Raw genomic sequence first — 20,618 nt, 5'->3', positions numbered from 1 at the left:
TAATGCTATCCCTCCCCCTTGAACAATGCATTTGTTTTTGACATCTTCATTGTAAAATTTTTGCCTGGGCCTATGTCCAGAATGGTATTAACTAGGTTTTCTTCTAGAGTTTTTGTAGTTTTACGTTTTATATTTAAGTCTTTCATTCATCTTCAGTTGATTTTTGTATGTGATGAAAGGAAGGGGTCCAGTTTCAGTCTTCTGCATATGGCTAGCCAGTTATCCTAGCACCACTATATTGAATAGGGAGTCCTTTCCCCATTGCCTGTTTTTGTTGACTTTGTCACAAAGATTGGATGATTGTCGGTGTGTGACTTTATTTCTGGGTTTCCTGTTTTCTGTTCCATTGGTCTATGTGTCTGTTTTTATACCAGTACCATGCTATTTTGGTTACTGTAGCATTGCAGTATAGTTTGAAGTCGGGTAGTGTGATGCCTCTGGCTTTGTTCTTTTTGCTTAGGATTGCTTTGGCTATTTGGGCTCTTTTTTGGTCTTCTCATATGCGAAAATAATTCAAACCAGGTGAAGGATATTTTAATTAAGGGATTAATATAGGTGGCAGGTTTAGGATTGAGGTTGTAGCAAATCACAGCAAAAGCATGAGTTAATTTGGTTTCTCCTTCCTCATCTTGCCAAGTTACTTCATTTCTAGTCATCTGAATGCGTGAGGGAGAAATAATTGATTCATTTCATAACTTGTTGGTATTACCTGAGACAACTGGACACTGAGTGGAAACAAGTTTGGGAAGAACAGTTCATTTTATTTTCTAGCAGTTGGCTTGATGGCTGGACCACAATTGAAAGACTTACATATGCACTTTCTTATTCTCTTTATTCTTGAGTTTAAAAGTAGAAAATAACAATCAAAAAACAAATACAAAAATCCTTAGAATTTAGAAATTGGTATAATTTCACCTTTGTTTTGTTTCCACTAAAGCTACTTTATGTCATCTCTAACAGAGCTGAGCTATCACTTGATTTTTTTTAATATCTAAAAATGATGAAGATTTCCAGAAAGGAACTGGCACTATAATAAATTTACTGTCAATTCTGTTGGTTCTTTCTGCTACAGAAGAAGCAAAATACGCAGTGAACAAGATAAGTACAGGTACTTTTAAAACATCTAATGCCAAAATGGGTTGGGAAGGGGAAAGAGTTATGAAATTTTACTTCTTCCTTTGAAGAGCTAAAGGAATGAACCTATTTTGACATGTCCTCGGGGCAGGAACAAGTACCTTAGCTTCTCTTCAGAAAGAGCTTCATGACCTTCTGAGTATCAGAGGTGGCCTTTCCTATTCTAGTTGCAAAGCAGGTAGGCCTAGTACACAATCCAGTTTCGACAGTCAACCCACGTTTCCCATAATGCAGAAGTGCATAATCTCCTACCTAATGTAAATAAGTCTGAGAAATTAGTCTGGAAAGAAGGCTGGTGCCAGGTCTGAAAATCCCTTCAATCGTTGAGGCATACAGGATGGTTGTACAGTTTTTTGTTGTTAATGTTTTAATTATTTAAAAATTCATTCAATAGGAAATGTATATAGTAAAAAATGAAAACTCCCCAGCCCACCGCTGTCTTACTAGACTGAGGTAATCATTGTTGATAGTTTAATGTGTATCCTCCCAGACCTTTTCTAGGCCTTTAGAAGCCACACATACATACTACAGTGCTGTTTACACAAATGGAATCATATTATACACATTGCCATTTGATTTTGAAATATCTTGGAGAGCTTTCCATTCAGTATATTTAGATCTTCATTTTAAAAAATAAAATAGAATTTTATAGTTGTATAATGGTTTATGTAAAAATTCCTTTATTGACGGGCATTTAGATAGTGTCCAGTTTTTCACTATTACATGCTGTAATCAATTACTCATTTTCATTTTCTTCGAGTATTTCTACAGAATAGAATCATAAAAAAGAAATAACCAAACAAAGGGCATGTCTATTTTAAACTCTGATATATACTGCTAAATTGCTCTTCAAAAAGATTGCTGGATAATTTTAAACAGAGGAGTAATTTGTAGTATTTATACTGGATTGGAGTTTAAACCTAGAGATTATTAAGGCCATTTCAATAGTCTTGGTAAGTAATTTAATCAAAAGACCTGAGCAAGTCAATGGGGATGAGAAAGTGGGGACAAATTTAAGAAACTCTGGGGAGGTAAAATTAATGAGATTTGGTGACTGTTTGGATAGGGCAGTGTCTTGGATGATTCTCAGGTGTCGAGCTGGTTAGTTATTCCATTAACGCCATAACAAACACAGGAGAAGCAGGTTTTCCTCCTGTTCCAGACTCAGTAAATGTCACCACCATTTTACCTACAAGCTCAAGCCAGAAGTCTCAATATTTGACTATCCTTTCTTTTTTTTATCCCACATCCAACTTACCAGCAAGTCCTGTTAGACTCAAAATATTATCTGATTTTGAAAGTAGAGGTGACAGGGCTTGCTAATAAATTGAAACTATACTCTAAATCTGACTTCATTGCTCCCACCACCTCCACCCTACTCCCAGCTATGTGAACTCTCACCTTGACTACTACAGCAACCTCCCAGCTGGCCTCACTGCTTCCTTGCTTATCCCCCTCTCACACATACATGCATTTTAACCAATTCCCACACACAAAGGGATCTTTTAAATGTAAATTAGATTATCTCACTCCCCTTAAAACCCTTAATTGATTTTTCTTAGAATAACATCCAAACTTACTCTATTCAGTAGGCTTTACATGGTCTGGCCCCTGGCTGGCTACATCTGCTAGTCTACTCTCTAACCATATTGACATTCTCTGTGTTTCTCAAATGTGCCAGCCTTTTTCCTGCCTTAGATCTTTGCCCTAGCGGTATACTTCACTCTTGTCCCTGTTATTTCATTCTCAGCTTCAGCACCACCTCACAGAAGTCAGTCTTCTTTCTCTAAAGGAATCTCTTCCATTCACTATCATATATTTTTTTTTATTTTCTTCATAGAAAAATTATTTGAAATGAACTTGTTTATTTCTTATTTGATTGTTTATGTCTATCAACCCCTCAAAAGACTAAGCTCCTTGGGGGCATATAGAATTAATTCTGGCACATAGTAGGGTCTCAATAAATGTTGAATGGATAGATGGACAGAATTGGCACTAGGGAGAACATAGCATTTCTCCACCAGGGCTCATCTTGTTCCTGCTTGAATGGCAAGTCAGTTAATTATGTTCATTTGTGGAACATGTTACCTAGGGCTGTGTCTCCAGGACCATCAGTAGGGGATGCTAGGATATAGCTTCTAGGGCATAGCCAATGAGATGTTTAGAGGCGTTAGTACCCATTAGCTTTAATGTTTTTAGAAAAGGGAATTAAGTGAGTACTTTGTCTAGGGCTGTGGTGTTCAAATACTTGCATTTTTCCTCACATACAAGTTTTTTACCTGAATCCTGTGCCCACCCTCCTCTCCTCCCCTACCCTCTACCTGAAAGGTAGGTTTTACTTTGTTTGTAGGCTCTTTGTTCTTGGGAATGAATGGATTTTGTTTCTGGTTTATTTTTTTCCCACTGAGGAGGTAGGTTGGGGTGGTTGGGGTAATGTGTTTTGTTTGTTGCTTTTTTCTTGAAGTAGAATAGAATGGAAGGAAACTGTAGTAATGGTGATAAGGAACTGAAATTTTTAATTACTGAGACCAATGGTGTGATATTAACAAAGCTGCTGACTTTTGGGTCACTGAGGAACCTGAGCACCCTGTGAAGCTATGCCAGAGATGGAGGAGCTAAGAGCCAGTCCTAAATCAGAGGAGAGTTGGAAGCCCAATGTGTTGATCTAGATGCATGTATTAATAGATATTGTATGTTAAATTGCTCATGTGTTTATTATCTATCCTCCCCCGCCCCACTAGAATGTACACTCCATGACAGCAGAAGCTTTATCTTGCTTGCTCCCTGTAGTATTCTGGCTCAATGCCTGGCACATAATCATTAATAACTATTTGTTGAATGAATAAACAATTAAGTGGCAACTTCTTCAGGCCATGAGTAAACTATGGACCTTATATAAAGGGCTTCTATTTTCCATTTATGTCGTTATTTCTATACCTCATATCTGTGATGCTATTTTGTATTAATTTTTTTGTCCAGAACTTCCTGTTTGGAATGCTTACAGATAGTAAGTGCTGATCTGTGTAGCAAAGGGCATTTTCTCAGCACCTGGTGAAGCCACTTAACCAAAAATACCAAGACTTGCACATTAATTTGTTCACTTAGTCTACCTTAAGATCACTCTTTAAAGAGGACATTTGTAAAGAACAAAGATTGCGCTGTTTGTTTTGTTTTTAAATCTAGGAGTTTTATTTTTTTCATAAAAAATGGTGGTTCTGTGGTTGCCTTCATGATATCAAAGACCCAGTTTGCTTTTATCTTTATGCTTAGCCTGCTTTGGCAAATGCTTGTTGCTTCATAATGCCTGATCCATCTTCACCTTCAGGTAGAAGGAAAGGAGGGTATTGGGGGATAAATGTGTATGCCAGCTGAGTCAGTATTCCCCCACTTTTTTGTGCGTGTGGTGAAATTCACTTAACATAAAATTAACCATTTTAAAGTGAACGATTCAGTGGCAATTAGTATATTCATGGTATTGTGTAACCCCCACCTCTATTCCGTTGCAAACCACTTTCATCACTACAAAAGAAAACCCAGTATCTGTAAAACGTTTACTCCTCATTCTCCCTTCCCCCAAACCCTTGGCAACCACCAGTCTTCTTTCTGTCTCTGTGGATTTACTTATTATGAATATTCCATATAAATGGGATCATATGGTATGTGATCTTTTATGTCTGGCTTTTTCACTTAACATGTTTTTGAGGTTTTTACATGTTGCAACATGTATCAGTATTTTGTTCCTTTTTATGGCTGAGTGGGTATCCCATTATATGTATATACCACAATTTTGTTTATCCATTCAGCTATTGATGAATTTAGGTTGTTTCCATATTTTGGCTATTTTGGATAGTGCCCCTATGAATGTTTTTGTAAGTATTTGTTTGAGTACCTGTATTCAGTTTTGGGGAGTATGTACCTAGGAACTGTTGGGTCATATGTTCTATGTTTCTGTGCTATTTCATTTTAAAGTAATACTTCTTCCTGTACTATCTGCAATAATTACTGTTATCCAATGGGGAGTAGTACAAGATGACTTGTGGATGTGGGAGTCAACACAGAATACCAGAACTCTAGGGTCTGTGACCAGAGAAGATTTCCTGGCAATAACTACAGAGGAGAGATTACTAGGAAATATGCATATGAGGTAAGAATTCAGGAATTCCAGGCCCCAACCCTCCACCCCCGGGAAGGAATTAGGTTCTCTAAGTCACCCTTTACATTTTTCCTGGGATTCAGTCTCTTAGTCAAACGATGGATTCATCCTAGCCTTCTAGCGCCTTAATCTGGAACTGTGACCTGTATGCTACAATTCTCTGTCATAGTCAAGCCTTCAAGTACAGGATCAGCGGTGGGCTAATAGCTTCATTTGGTTAAGCATGGAGGTGAGGCCCTTCTGTTTGAACATAGTTGGAACTGTAGCAATATCAGGGGTGGTAGTGATGGCAGTTGTTAGCATCCAGAGGATGGATCCAGAGCAAAATTGCCTCTCACAGTATTTACGCAGTATGGAGTCAGCGTTAATCAGCGCTATTCTACCAGCTTCAAAAATTGGAGGCTGGCAGCTTTTAATTTCAGGGTAGTGACCTACCTGGGAGGTCTAAAGAATGGTTCTGACAATGTTCCAAGAGAATCTTTTCCTGCTGCTGTGTGCTTGTGTGCAGGTATTATGTGTATGTAGGAGGGTGGAAAAAAGGCAAGACAGGGTGGGCCTTTATGTTTAGTGTGTGGGTGGGGAGGACCTACCGTGTGGTATATGTCAGTCACATTTCACATTTCTGACAGTCTGTAACTTCTGGTAAATTTAGTGATAATTTCTTTGCTGCTTTTTTCACTGAGACGCATTAAGCTATAAAATTATCACAGTGTTATGGGCATCTGTGTCCATGTTTCCAGCATCATTTAGGCATCTGGCTGCTTCCTACTGTTGCAGCCTTCTTACCCCTCTCACCCCCTCCCCTGCCCTACCAACAGTTGGGAACAAAACACTCCCCAAGCAGAGAACGAACTGAAAGAATGTGACAGTGGCTGCTTCTCCCTCCTCAGCTACTAGTTCTCAAGAAGCATTTTGGGCCACTTTGGAAATTCTTAACTATGTCCTTGCTGCCCTCCCCCTATTTGACTCACAGATGTCTTTCCACACCACCTCCCCATCCCCCAAAATGCACTTGGTAAGTACCTTTCTAAACTTGCCTTTCTCCTTGAGTGATACTCTCCCTAGGCTACGCCTTGGATCCTCCCTTGATTTTCTTCCCTCCTCTGTCCTGCATCCTCTTCTCCGCAGTCATCACTTCTGGAACAAGCCTCTTAAACCTACTTCCAATGGTGAGCATGAGTGGTTTTCATGTGCTTCCCTGCAGTTTTTATTCCTTCCCCACTCTCCATCCATGTGATTCAGCTGGGATTGACACCCATCATAGTGACTGGATATGAGTTCCAGGACAATCACGTTACCTAAGGGTTTTTGTTGAAATGGAAAAAAAAAAAAAGCCACTCTTTTTTTCTATAAGGATTACTAAGACAGAGACTAGAGGTGGGGAGAGACAGATTTCCAATCATGACACTTGAGCTCCTAAATTCTGCCACGCTTGTAGCCATTCTTACCCTTACAATGATTTCCTGTTGTGTGAATCAATACATTTTATTTTATTCTTGGGCCAATCTGAGATGGGTTTTTATCCCTTGCAATTAAAAGAACTGACCAAGACAAGGCCTGTCAGCCTACTGTTATCTCCACTTCTGCAGTTCCCTCTGGGCCCTATTCAATTGGAGATAGCATCTTGCCCATATCCTTAACCTTCTCAACCCCTGCCACTGACTCACTTCAGCATTAAAATTCCTACATACACTAGGGCTTTTTAGTCTATCAAGAGGCTTTCCTGTCTAATTCGATCTTTACATAAAGCTTTGAGGAAGATAGAGGAGGAATTTTTATCCCTTTTCCTCTGCTGAGGAAACAAGTTGAAAGAAGTTTATGCTGATTTACCCGTTTCAAGCTTCAAGCTATTCGTAGTCACTGCTGGGACTCAAACCTGATTTTCCTAACTGCAGATCTAGAGTTTCTCTTCTTTTCTTTTCCTTTCCTTTCTTTTCCTTCTCTCTCTGTTTCTTTTTTGTTTATTTGAGATGGGGCCAGGTTGGCCTTGAACTCCTGGCCTCAGGCAATCCTCCCACAGTGCTAGGATTATAGGCCTGAGCCATTGGACCTGGTCTTAGAGTTCTTTCTTTTATAAATTGTGTGTTGCCTCCCCTGGGTAGAAACATGGCTCTAATGTAAACACACTGCCTTCTCCCATGGAAACCTTTTTTTAACACCTGTAAGGCCCTGTGGGACAGAAGGCCTTTGTTTCACTATCTTTCAGATTGCTGTCCTCCATTTTTCATTATTTGGATAACATTTCATCTTTGTGTACCATCTACCACAGTCTTTGTTTCTGTTACAGGTTCCTTCTCAAGGACTTATTCTAGTTTAAAAATATGACTTTTGCCCAAATTTGATTTGGGTCCTAGTGCCCACTGGAGAACCCCTTGACTTCTTCCATCCTTCAACAACCCAAGACCTCCCACAAAGCCCGTCAAATCATTCATCATTTCTACTCTTCCTGATCTGCTTCTTATGATCCCATTCCTGGGCTGGGAAGTGCAACAGCAAAGAGACTAACGCATGCACTATTGGCCTTGCTGCCTATTTTCATCTGGGCCCTTTCTGCTGTGCAGATCTCCAGCTGGCTACATTCCTATAGTGGCTGCTTCTCAACCTTTGCCAGTCTGTTCATTGTCTTGCTTTCTCTATTTAATGTCTGAAACCAGTTTGCCTTCATAGAACTTCTATAATAAACATTATTGTTTGCCTACTTAGCATCTATTGCTTCCTTCCTTATAATATCTGATTTTTACTAAGGGATCCCCTTACCAAGGAAGTACATGTGTTTTAAGAGAAGCTAACTCTACACTCATATCCACAGTTGGTCCTGATTGAGCCAAGGGTAATTACAGTAGTAATTGGGGCTGTTCATAAATATTCTGGTTCTCCTTGGGACATAGTAGAATTCTATTTCCCAGCTTGTTGAAGTTAGGAGTGACCATATGACTTGCTTTGGTCAGTAAAATGCGAATAGGAATGATATATGTCACTTCTAGGCAAACACCTTTAAAAGCCAGCGTGTGATTCACCAGACCACCTTCCCTCTGCTGCAATGGTTGCTAAAGCCTGTGTCAAGGTGAAGCCTCCATTAGCCTCCATCTTAGGGTGACTATAATGGTAGAGCGCCCCCTGCTGACACACACTGGCATGTAGTGAGAGCAATAAAATTTTAGCTGTATTAAATAGACACTGAGATTTGAGGGTTGACTGCCATTGCAGTTTAAGTCCTAACCAAAATAGTAATCACGTCCTCTAACCTGTACCTGGGTCAGGAACCTAGCCTAAGCCAAGGAATAGGTTGAAAAAAAGCTTGTGACTCAGTTGGTACACTGACATGAGAAGGGAGATTTGCTGGGGCTTTGATGAAAGAAGTAAGTTACTTTTAGGAAAGCCATCAGAAGAGATGAATCCTCTCTTTCTCTGGATGTTGTGTGTAAACGTGAAGCCTGGAATTATTGTAGTCATCTTGCTACCTGCCTGAGGATAAAGCCAATGCAGGGGGAGAGCAGTACTAAAAGAATCACAGAGAAATGAAGCCAAAGCCCTCATTGAATCATAATCAATCATTACTCTACTTCTGGACTTTTTCATTTAGGAAAACCAATAAATTTCCTTTACTGTTTAAGTCTTTTGAGTTTTCTGTTACCTGCCTCCAAAAGCATCTTAACAGTTGCAACTTCTTTCTCAGTTCTTATTTCCACTTCCCACTCTTCCATTCAGTCTAAAAGAAATAATAACTAATAATGGCATTTGTTTAGAGAAGACTTACTGTGTAGCTGACACTATACGAGTGCTTTTCAGAAGGAGATTATCATTCCATTTCAGAGTAGCAAAATGTGTGAGCTCCTTGAGAGCAAGATATATGTATTTTTAAATTTGTAGTTTTTGTAGAGATGAGGTGTTGCTAGGGCTGGTCTCAAACTCCTGGCCTCAAGCAGTCCTCCCACCTTGGCCTCCCAGGTGTTGGGATTACAAGCGTGAGCCACCATGCCCTACTTGTAAGAATCTTTTCTTATTTGTACATATTTGTTTTCACTGCAATTATGATATAGTACAAAGCCAGTACTGAGCAAATATTAACTGAACAAATATAAGTTGACCTTCATCCTTAAAGGGCTTACAGTATTGTTGTATAGTCAAGTGTTAGAAACCTGGATGATTCAAGACCAATACAAGACAGCATGTACTGTTACTAAATTGAAGATCCAAAGGGCATGGTACTAGTAGTAAAGGCTATGAAAGAAAGATATTGTTATTATCATGATTGCCTGAAGGTTGGGAGCAAAAACTTTTTGGAAAAGGTCAAATTTGATCAAAAAAGAAGGATCAGAATTGAATAGTACAGCAGATTGGGGGAGTGGATATCACCTAAAATCAGGGCAATAACAGAAGCAATAAATAGCATGGTGTCAAAAAGAACTTGGTGCATTGAAGAGCATGCAGTATATCCAACTGAAGTGCTCAATGTTAGACCTTTTATTTCATTTTTCTAATCACAATAGACAATAGAAAGCCATTTGCCTTTGAATTGCTTGAGGTAGACTTGATATAAAAGAGGTATTGTGGCCACTACTCTGACTATATACTCAAACCCCTTGCACACAGTAGTTAATGATGTTTGTAAACTTGCAAATGCATCCATCCATGTACTGTTTCTCCCCAAAGAGAGCAGAAGCTTCCAAGGGCTTTTGTGCCAAGCATTCTGCTTCTTTCCTGGCTTTCTTAACTCAATGCTAGACACATACTGATGTACAGTAGGCCCTCAGTTAAGTACTGACTAAATTGATTCAAATTGTCTGGTTTGGGGAAAGAAGTTATGTGCCTAGTGAGCCTGGTTTCTCAGCACATTAACACTTCATCAAACCTCTGTCAGATCAGATTCTCAATAGGATATCTTAAATACATGCTATTAAAATACCTAAGTAGAAGTTCCATCTGTTTGAATAGACTGAGCCTGATGAATCAGCCAGAGGTGGGAGGCTGATCCAGCCAGACATGAACCCATCGGGTGGGGAACAGGCAGCTAGCTCTCCCTCCTTTTGCTACCCTGGTAGTGCTCACACTACAATGTACAGATTTATAAAGACAAAACATGATCAACCAGTTAGCAAAACGCAAAAACTGGAGCAAGCTGTAGGGCATTGTTTGTGGGCTCGTTAACAGAGGTCCGGCTGGAACCCCGCATCCCAGCTGTAGATCACGCTGAAGCCCTTGTTAGAGTAGGAGAAAGAGGAGCTCTGGGACCTGCCCTTTTCACAAATCCTGGGCCACTGGAGTCTAGATTTTGTTTTCGTGCCATTGTAAAAAAATGTTTAAAAGACACATACACAAAAAAACAGGACTTATTTTGAAAACTGTCACCAGTGAAGTCACTAAGGACTTAAAGACAAAAATACAAAGATGGAAAAATGTTGAGGAAGCTGCATCCTTTTATATTTGCCCAGCAAAATTTTGGACAAACATCCATCCTTAATGAGATGTCATCAAGCCCAAATTTCCAAATGGTCTTGGCTGCCAGAATTCTAGTTACAATCAACTTCTCCCCTTTCCCATTTTCCCTTAAATACCCTGGTTTTGGGTTGCATTTTTTGATGCTGTGATTAAAGAAGGAAAATGATTTTGGGGTCACTCTTCACACCGAAATACATGTTTCAAAATGTTCTTTTCTAAACTTTGCTTCAATTGGTAGCACTTAGTACACAAGGCCTTGCACACAATAGGTGCTCAGTAAATAATTTGTTGAATTAAATTGAATCAGACTTTCATTTTTCTAAACTAAGAAAAAATTGAGTGTGTTTTCTTATTACCACCACTGTCTGATTTCTCTTCTGCTGGGCTGTCAACTTGCCTTCCGTATCTGTAGCCTTAGCCCAGCCCCGCCCCCAACACAAATACATGCAAACACAGTCCCATGCTATCCCATTCAGGTGTTTCTATTGCTCCTTTATGGGTCTGCTTATGGTATTTACTTTGTTAAATGAGAAGGTAAGTGAAAAGAATAATGTCTAAGAGTCAAAAGACCTGGATTCTCGTCCTACTTGTGTCATTTACTTTGGATCTTAGGTAAGTGACTATATGCTCAGATTCCTCATCTCTGAAATAATAATAATAATATTGACCTACCTCCCAGGATTGTTGTGAATATCAAATGAGCTAATATATGTGAAAACCCTTTGAGAACAGAAAAGGCTTTTTAAAGAACTGTTCTTATAAGAACCTCACCCCAGTTCATGCACCCAATAAAGAACACCAGCATCAAAAAGGTCTTCCATACTGTGTTTCCCTGGGAAATGGGTTCCTTCTCACCACCTTTCTCCAGGAGAGGCTTACTGGCTGACTTCCTGGGACACATTTAATCCGATGAATACACTGAGGTCCAGGGTTGGACCCTCAGCTTTGCAGCACCAGAAACTGGATCTTGGCAGAGCCTCTGAGTTGATCAGACTCAGAGATGCTGACTCATACTAATCCACAAGACTGGTATATAACCAGAATGCCAGTTGATTAATTTACAGTGGGAAACATTTGGCCTGATTTGCCCCTTTTCTCCCTATAGGCCAGTTGCATGGGAAGAGAGATCATCTGACAGTTGCTCAATGAATAAGGAACTTTGACAAAGGGAGTTACATTATTCAGTGTTTGATAACATAGGACTCTGCTCAACTGGAGCCTCTGTCTCCTCAACAGGAATCTGCTCCAGATGATCTAGATGTTTCAGGCACTTTGGCGGAAGCCCCCATTCCTGAACCATGCACACAGGAGCCGTTGTACCATGTGTGCCCTTTTCCCCACATTCTCTCTGTTGACCAACACATTGCTCTTTATATATATTAATCCTTTTGAGACTTCTTGCAGTGCAACTGTGGTTCCCAAAGCCAGTCTGCTGACCAGAAAGAAGCTGGTTGCCACAAAAGTACCTGGGGTACATGTAAAGAAATAATGGGCTTGTATAGCTCTATTGGAAATTCTAATAATTAGGTCTGTGGAGGGGTCTAGGAATCTGAATGTTTACAGGCATCCCAAGTGACTCTGATCATCAGCCAGGTTGGGGAACCACTGATATAAAAGTCTTATTGGTTAAGAATCTATTCTACCACTTTAAGATGACTTTGCATATTCTGATCAGATCCATTACAGACCGATTGTATAGATAAACTCTCAGAACAAAACATTACTTCCTACTTCTCAAAGGCCAGTTGCTGTTGTATCCTTGAGCCTGCTTCCTTCATTCTTTCTTTCCTTCCCTCTTTCCTTCTTTTCCTTCCTCCCCCCACCCCTCTCCCTTACATAAATATTTATAAATACATAATGCATAAGGAAGCTTACCAAGAGGAGGCTGTAGCAGTTGACACTCCAAGAGCCAAAACCAAAAGCTTCTTTCAGGTGATAATAGACTTGGAGGATTAGGATATATAAGCCTGGTGCACAGACAGCTCTAAGGCCAGCCAGTAATACCAAGGCCTGACATTGAACAATCTTGAGATAATATCTCTGCGGTAAGCAACCCTGGGCCTTGGCATACTTCCTGAGTTGATGTGCTGTAGGAAACAACATTATGCTCCCAAGGGACCTTGAGGGAAACTCCAAGAACCATGTTCCCGTCCCACTCATGACAAAGCAGACAGCCGTCTTTCCTCTCAAATATGGCTCCCATGTCGCTAGCACCTGGCGGTCCCTTGCTTCCAGCAGAGCACCAAAATCAGGACAGCAAAGTGAGAATCAAATCTAAGGAGGGATGCCAATGTGTGATGGGCATCTCTTTATACCAGGCTCTGTGTTCCCATACTATATATCCTATGCATCACAAAAATCACTGAAACAGGTTTCAATATCTCCATTTTCCAGATGAAGAAATTGAGGCTCAAAGGGATGAAGTAACTTGCTAAATAAAGGTCATGCAAGCAGTTAAGTGGTGGAATTGGGATTTGAATCCAAGCTCACTCCATTCCAAATTCTATGTTCTTTCCATAATCCCATGCTGCTTAGTAAACAGGAAGGTTGGAAGTGGGAGTTTTGAACATAAGCTTCATTTGCTATGCATACGTATTTATAGATAATTTTTATAATTTCTCTGTATAGAATGACATAAATAAATACATATTTTTTTCAAATATTCCATAACAAGTATCACATTCCTACATATAAAATATACTAGCATCTAAATCTGCATTTGGTTAATCCTGATTCTTTTCTCAGAGGGAAAAGGGTGGCTATAATTAGGGATAGGACTGGGAGTCAGGATACCTAGTTTATAGTCCTGGCTTTGCCTTTCACTCACTGGGTACATTGGGAAATTCCTTTTTTCTTCCTGAGCCTAATTTTCATCATCTGTCAAAGGAAGGGTTGGATTAGATCTTTTACATGCTAGGATTCTAAAAATCTAGTAACACTGTTGTTACCATGTTTCTTAATCGTTTTAGATCAAAGCACAGAAATTGAACAGTAGAAAAAGAAAGCTGAACACATATATTAGAAGCCTGTTTAATAATAACTAATTTTATTGAACACTGTTTGTATGCCAGGGACTGTACTAACTAGTTTGTATTACTTATTTTGATTACTTCTTATCACATCAACTCTATTGTTATTTATCCATCTCTTAGGAGTAGAGAGGTAAGTAATTTGCCCAAGATCACATGGCTGGTAAGTGGAGAAGCCAATGCTGAAATCCAGGCCCAAGCCTAGGGCTAGCTCCTAAATATAGTCCTAGCCTCCACTCTTGCTTTACAGCTCCCACTGTGATGACTGTGTAGGACATTTATTAAAATTGCATTTGAGATTATCTGATCTTGGGACATGAGGAAAAAGGAGGGCACATATCAGCCCATGTAACAGAATTTTCTAGAGATTATTGCTATGATTATCTCCCTTAGGAAAGGAAGCTGTAAAAGTTATATAGAATATGTTCAGGTTCAGAGAATCAACTGCATCAGAGAAAACATTATACTGGTCAGCAGGCCCTAGACATAAAATTACTTCTATTCCTTAATATTATTTGTAAGCTTTGTTTTCCTAACACCAAGGTCATAAAAGTTAGGCCCCAGTTTCTCTGCCTAGGTCTAAGTAGGAGGAAATAAATCAAGAAGGAGAAGAACTTTTCTTGCTCTTACTGATCTGTGGAGGTGAAGGCAAGTGGGAGGAAGAAATGGTTGCTGGCGGGTAGATAAAGAACTATCAAAAGGCTGAGTCCTGTACAGATGGGGATGCTGTATTTGATATCCACCCTATTCAAATGATGCCTTGATATCTACCTATTGCCTCTGATCTCCCTGGACAGGGAAGTTGGGTGGCAAGGCTGAGCCATGGTCTAGGATGAACTATAAAAACATTATGAACCATTTCCATCCCCAAAGGATAATACCTAGACAAAACTACAAGAATGTCCAATCTTGGGAGCCGGGATGGAATAGAGAGCGAGCTACCAGCAATGCCACTACTTCTTTCTGTTTTCTTCCTTGCTCACTACCCACATTAAGTAGGACTCTTTTTCTTTTTTGTGAGCTTTGTATTACATGTCATGCAGGTGGGTTGGAGAGAAGTGAAAAAGGCTGTCTATAAATTGCTGTAGCTAATTTAGAAGTCATTTTGCATCGTGTACCCAAGCCTACACTTTCAATAATGTCAGAAAAGTTTGCTTTACTTTTGCAATGCATCGATAGGTTAAATGGCATTTTTATTAAACCTACAGGTGACACAAAGCTGGAAAGTATACTTATAGCTACAGAGCTAAATCAGAATTCAAAATTGTCTAGACAGTCTGGAGTTTCTTGTCTAACTCAATAAGTTGGAATATATCAGAAATAATTGCAGAATTCTATATTTAGGGTAAAAAGAAAACCATCATATAAGTTCAGGATGGAGATGATTACCCGAACAGCATTTGTTCATATGAAAGGACTGGGGACTTTATCCACAAGTTGAATATTTTCCAACATTATCATGTGTCTGCTGGATAAAAACAACCCAATCTTTGACTGCATGAAGGGAAGTGAGGGAGAGATTATAGGAAGCCCTGGTCCTAGTGCAGTGGGCTGTGGTCAGACCACACTGAAGTACTGGGTTCTGTGGTAGGTACCACAATTCTTGGGGGATTTTGATCAACTAGAAAAAAAGTAATGGGTTGGTAAGGGGTAGGAAATCAGGAATAGTCGATATAAATTATCACATTTAGCCTAGAGAAGAAAAAAAAAGTCAACCAAAGGAATACCATATCCTAGTCTGCAAATATTTAAAAGGCTCCTTGTGTGACAGGCAGAATAAATTTGTTCTGCCCTGTCAAGATGTAGAGCTAGATTAAAGAGCAGAAGTTAAAGAAGGTAGATTTCAGTACAATATAAGAGCTTTTCAATACCTGAGCTGTTGTCCTAAAGAAAGAGAGAGCTCCTAGCATCTAGAGGTACTATAGCTATGGCTACCTTAAAGGAGACCTTTACACTGGGCAGAGGTGAAGTACGAAGAAGACACCACTGTCTGTTTTGCCAGGACTGGATTCCTTGCTCTTATTTCACCTGATATTTCGTATATATTCTTGGGCTTCAACTTGGAAGCCATCAATTTTGGCTGAAGAACCAGGCCCATGACTTTCTGAGCAGGGACTACCACTTCGGAATGCCTGAGCTTATAGCCCCTTCCTTAGGAATTCTCTGAACAGTGAAACTCACTCTCTTGTACTTACCCATTTGCCTAATAACAGAATGGCTCACTTTGCTTCTTGAGCATATATTAGGCACTTATTTTTTTTTAATTTTTATTTATTTTTTTGAGACAGAGTTTCACTCACTCTGTCACCTAGGCTGGAGTGCCGTGAGTGGTGTGATCTCGGCTCACTGCAACGTTTGCCTACCAGGTTCAAGCAATTCTCCTGCCTCAGCCTCCTGAGTAGCTGGGATTACAGGCATACACCACTACACGCAGCTAATTTTTGTATTCTTAGAAGAGGTGGGGTTTTGCCATCTTAGCCAGGCTGATCTCAAACTCCTGACCCCACGTGATTCGCCCGCCTTGGCCTCCCAAAGTGCTGGGATTACAGGCATGAGCCACCACGACTGGTCACATATTGTTTCTGCTATAGAAATATTTTATTACTCCATAGATTGCACTTTTATTTCTTTGAATTTCATTTGTTAATATTTAGACATTTTTTTTCTGAACAGACCTTTGATAATATAATGATTTTAATAATAATTAGAATTGTTACACGAAAAGAAACGAAAATTTCTGCTCAGAGGCTTGGCTGTACTGTTAATAATAGTGCCAGGAAGCCAGGTGTGGTGGCTTACACCTGTAATCCCAGCACTTTGGGAGGCCAAGGCAGGCAGATTATGAGGTCAGGAGTTCGAGACCAGCCTGGCCAGCATGGTGAAACCCTGTCTCTACTAAAATTACCAAAAAAAAAAAAATTAGCCGGGCATGGTGGCGTGTGCCTGTAGTTGCAGCTACTTGGGAGACTGACACAGGAGAATCGCTTGAATCCGGGAGGCAGAGGTTACGGTAAGCTGAGATCACACCACTGTACTCCAGTCTGGTGACAGAGCGAGACTCCATCTCAAAAAAACAAAACCAAAACAAAACAAAACAAAAAACAAACAATAATGCCAGGAAACTTCTCCCTGCAAGATACATCTATTCAGCCCCTAAGAGAGTTGCTATCATGCCCCAACCCATCTTTATCCTACTGGGAAAGGCAGGTAGCCTCATTCTTAAAATCCATTATCCAGGAGCTTAGGAGAAATAAAATCTAAATTTCTTTTCAGGAGATGTAAGAGACTGGAAAAACTGGTCCTTTGGTTTTTCACACACTACTCCACACAACACTTCTGACACTGGATGTGTGAATTCTTTTCCCCACACACCAAATAATTTTCCACTGGACATCAGGAGGGTGTCCTATAATTCAGTTCTGACACATCTACCTAGAGTAGATCTCACAGGTTGAGGGCGCAGCCTCTCAAGACTCCCTCTCGCTTTAGATGCCAACTGCAAGTCCCAGGTTGCAGCCTGTACTCCTGACTGTCTGGCTATAAATTGGGGTTCTCATGACCCTCCTCCTCAGGTTTTATTAATTTGCTAAAGTGGTTCACAGAATTCAGGGAAACATATTTACCCATTTATTGTAAAGGGTTTTATAAAGGATACAGAAGAAGAGTCAGATGGAGAGATGCCTAGGGCAAGGCAGGTGGGAAGGGGTGCTCTGCTCCAGGCACCTTTATGTGGTCAGCTCTCCAGTGGCTCCCTGAACCCACTGCTCCTGGGTTTTTAATGGAGGCTTCATTACATAGGCATGATTGATGATATCACTGGCCATTGGTGATTGACTCAACCGTTAGCCCCCTCCCCTCCTGGGAGGTCAAATGGTGGAACTTAATGTTCCAACCCTCTAATTACAGATTGGTTCCCCTGGCAAACCAATAGAGATGGGGTTTTGCCATGCTGCCCAGGCTGGTCTCAAACTCCTGAGCTCAAGCGATCCTTCAGTCCCGGCTTCCCAAAGTGCTGGGATTATAGGCATGAGCCACTGTGCTCGGCCATCTTCTCATTTTTATAACAGTCCAATTCCCTAAGATAAACCCATGATTAAGTTTCTAGTTTCAATATCTTACAACCAAATAAATGTAGTAGTTAAGAGTTCTGACTTTAATGTCAGATAGACCAGAGCTCATATACAGAGTACCCACTGAGAAGTTACTTACTTTCTTCAGCTTCCTTATATGTAAATTCACAGATTTGTAAAGAGGATTAAGTGAGATAAAATATGTAATGTGCTTAGCACAGTGCCTGGCCCAGAGTCAGTGTGCAGGAAATGTTAGAGCTCATTAATATGTATTATAATCAAATAAAATATGAGGAGACTGAAAAAGAATAAAATCATCCATAGTTCCACCACCTGAACTGATTTTGAACTATTTTCTTTTTGTCTTTTATCTGTGTGTATGAGAAAGAAATGTTATATATGATTCTGAGAGGCAGTCCTGGTAGTTAGAATGCCCTTTGTTTGCCAAGTCATCATAGGTGGTGGGGATAAAATCTGGAGGTGGAAGCTGGGGTGTGTGAGTGCAGAACTGCTCTGCATAATGAAGGGAAAAGGCAAATGAGATTCCCTAAGGGAGAAATAGTTTAATCCCTGGGTTAGATCTTTTAAGCACTCCCTAAAGACAGAGAAGGAAGCCATTAAATGTTCTGAGTCTTAGAACTACCCCTGTTAGACTAGATCACCTTTGTAATATCTTTTATACCAGTTCCCAATTTGCTGAGGGTACTAAGTCCCTGAGAACTGAGCCTGAGACACTTGTGCCGAGAGCCCTTTATCAATCCTTCTATCTCCTTCAAGTCATTCTTTTCTGACCCATTCCTCCTAGGCAGCCATGGTGGTCTCTTCCATGTTTCCCTATCTCAGGTCAGGCTCTTTTGAAAGTGGGCGTACACATGACCATCTTAAATCACATTAGTCAGTAGTTCTGCGGATACCTTATTAGTAGGGAATCTGGATCAGGAAGATTGCTTTCCTATGGGCTTGGGTAAAAGCCACTAGAACCCAAGGAGACAATACTTGTCCAAACTGATTTACAAACAAAAGCTAATGTTACTGAGTGGTAACACAGGGAAAAAATTTATTTACTACTAACATCTAGGAGCCAATATTTTAATTTAATAATTTACTTTTCTTTATTTCTATTCACAAGTTGAATATTTTAGATTGGTTTGAAAGTTATCACTTCTCTATGCTGTTCTCTCTCAGCCTCTATTTCTATTTGGTAAGCAATTTGAGATTATTAATGCAATTTATGAACCTATGGAAGAAGAATGTGAATGGAAACCAGATGAAGAAGACAAGATTTCGGAGCAGTTGAAAGAAAAGGCCAAGATTGAAGAAGAGAAGAAAGATGAAGAAAAAGAAGAGCCCATAGGAATTCCTGAATTTTGGTTAACTATTTTTAAGAATGTTGACTTGCTCAGTGATATGCTTCAGGAACATGATGAACCTATTCTGAAGCACTTGAAATATATTAAAATGAAGTTCTCGGATGCTGACCAGCCTATGAGTTTTGTCTTAGAATTTCACTTTGAACCCAGTGAATATTTTACAAATGAAGTGCCAACAAAGACATATAGGATGAGGTCAGAACCAGATGATTCTGATCCCTTTTGATGGACCAGAAATTATGGGTTGTACAGGGTGCCAGATAGATTGGAAAAAAGGAAAGAATGTCACTTTGAGAACCATTAAGAAGAAGCAGAAACACAAGGGACGTGGGACAGTTTGTACTGTGACTAAAACAGTTTCCAATGACTCTTGCTTTAATTTTTTTGCCCCTCCTGAAGTTCCTGAGAGTGGAGATCTGGATGATGATGCTGAAGTTATCCATGCTGCAGATTTCGAAATCGGTCACTTTTTACCTGAGCGCATAATCCCAAGATCAGTGTTATATTTTACTGGAGAAATTATTGAAGATGATGATGATGATTATGATGATGAAGGCAAACAAGCAGATGAGGAACGGGAAAAAGAAGGAGATGAGGAAAATAATCCAGACTATGAACCAAAGAAAGATCAAAACCTAGCAGAGTGCAAGCAGTAGTGAAGCAGGATGTATGTGGCCTTGAGGATAACCTGCACTGTAATAGCCTGAACACAACTCTTATTTACTTATAGGCTTACGCTTTTGTATTTTCTTGGTAGACTAGGTCATTTTTTTTAAAGGACAGGAAACTGATATTTTAAAGACCAATTTGTCCTACGTAGAATTTTAACTAGTTTTTCCGCCAGATATGTTGAATGCACAAATTCTGTCACGCATGTTCATTCATTGCTACGTAATTTGGTTCTTCTGGAACATTTTCATGTAGCTCTTGGAGTACAACTGTGAAAATTAACAACTGCTAAAGGAAACACTTTTTTTCGTAATTTTTTCCTTAAAGAACCAAAGTATTTTTTTCAGCTGGTTGTTGAATAGGGTTAAGTCCACTTGGATTAGTTGTGCCTTTCATTAATTTGTTACAGAAATGCAGTGACTTATATTAAGACAATTCATTGTTTAAAAATAAAATTGACAAGACAACTATATGGTTAAGAATTTCCAGTATGACCACATCCAATAACTGTATTAGATTGTTAATGGATTATTGTGTTATAGGTGACACAGTTAACTGTAAAGTAACCTGACTCAGGATAGTTACTGGTACCACAGTGAGGTGAATAAAACAGGATTTTCAGAAGTTAGCCCTAATTTAACTGTACTTTTAAATTTAACCTCCATTAACTAAGCATCTTTTCTTTGTGGTAGAGTCTACCTTCTGCTTCCCTGGAAAGGATGAATTTACATAATTTGACAGGCCTATTTTCAAG

The 20,618-nt window shown here is 39.7% G+C and overlaps 1 pseudogene; it reads left to right on the top strand.

The window, feature by feature from the left end:
* Positions 1-19,040: 19,040 nt before the first annotated feature.
* On the top strand, positions 19,041-19,866 carry LOC714679 (nucleosome assembly protein 1-like 1 pseudogene; annotated as a pseudogene).
* The last annotated feature ends 752 nt before the right edge of the window (positions 19,867-20,618 follow it).

The sequence above is a fragment of the Macaca mulatta genome, chromosome 2 (assembly GCF_049350105.2).
Source record: "Macaca mulatta isolate MMU2019108-1 chromosome 2, T2T-MMU8v2.0, whole genome shotgun sequence".
In the NCBI taxonomy this organism is placed as follows: domain Eukaryota; kingdom Metazoa; phylum Chordata; class Mammalia; order Primates; family Cercopithecidae; genus Macaca; species Macaca mulatta.
The sequence above is the reverse complement of the archived record's forward strand: the minus strand, read 5'-3'. Positions and strand labels throughout refer to the sequence as shown.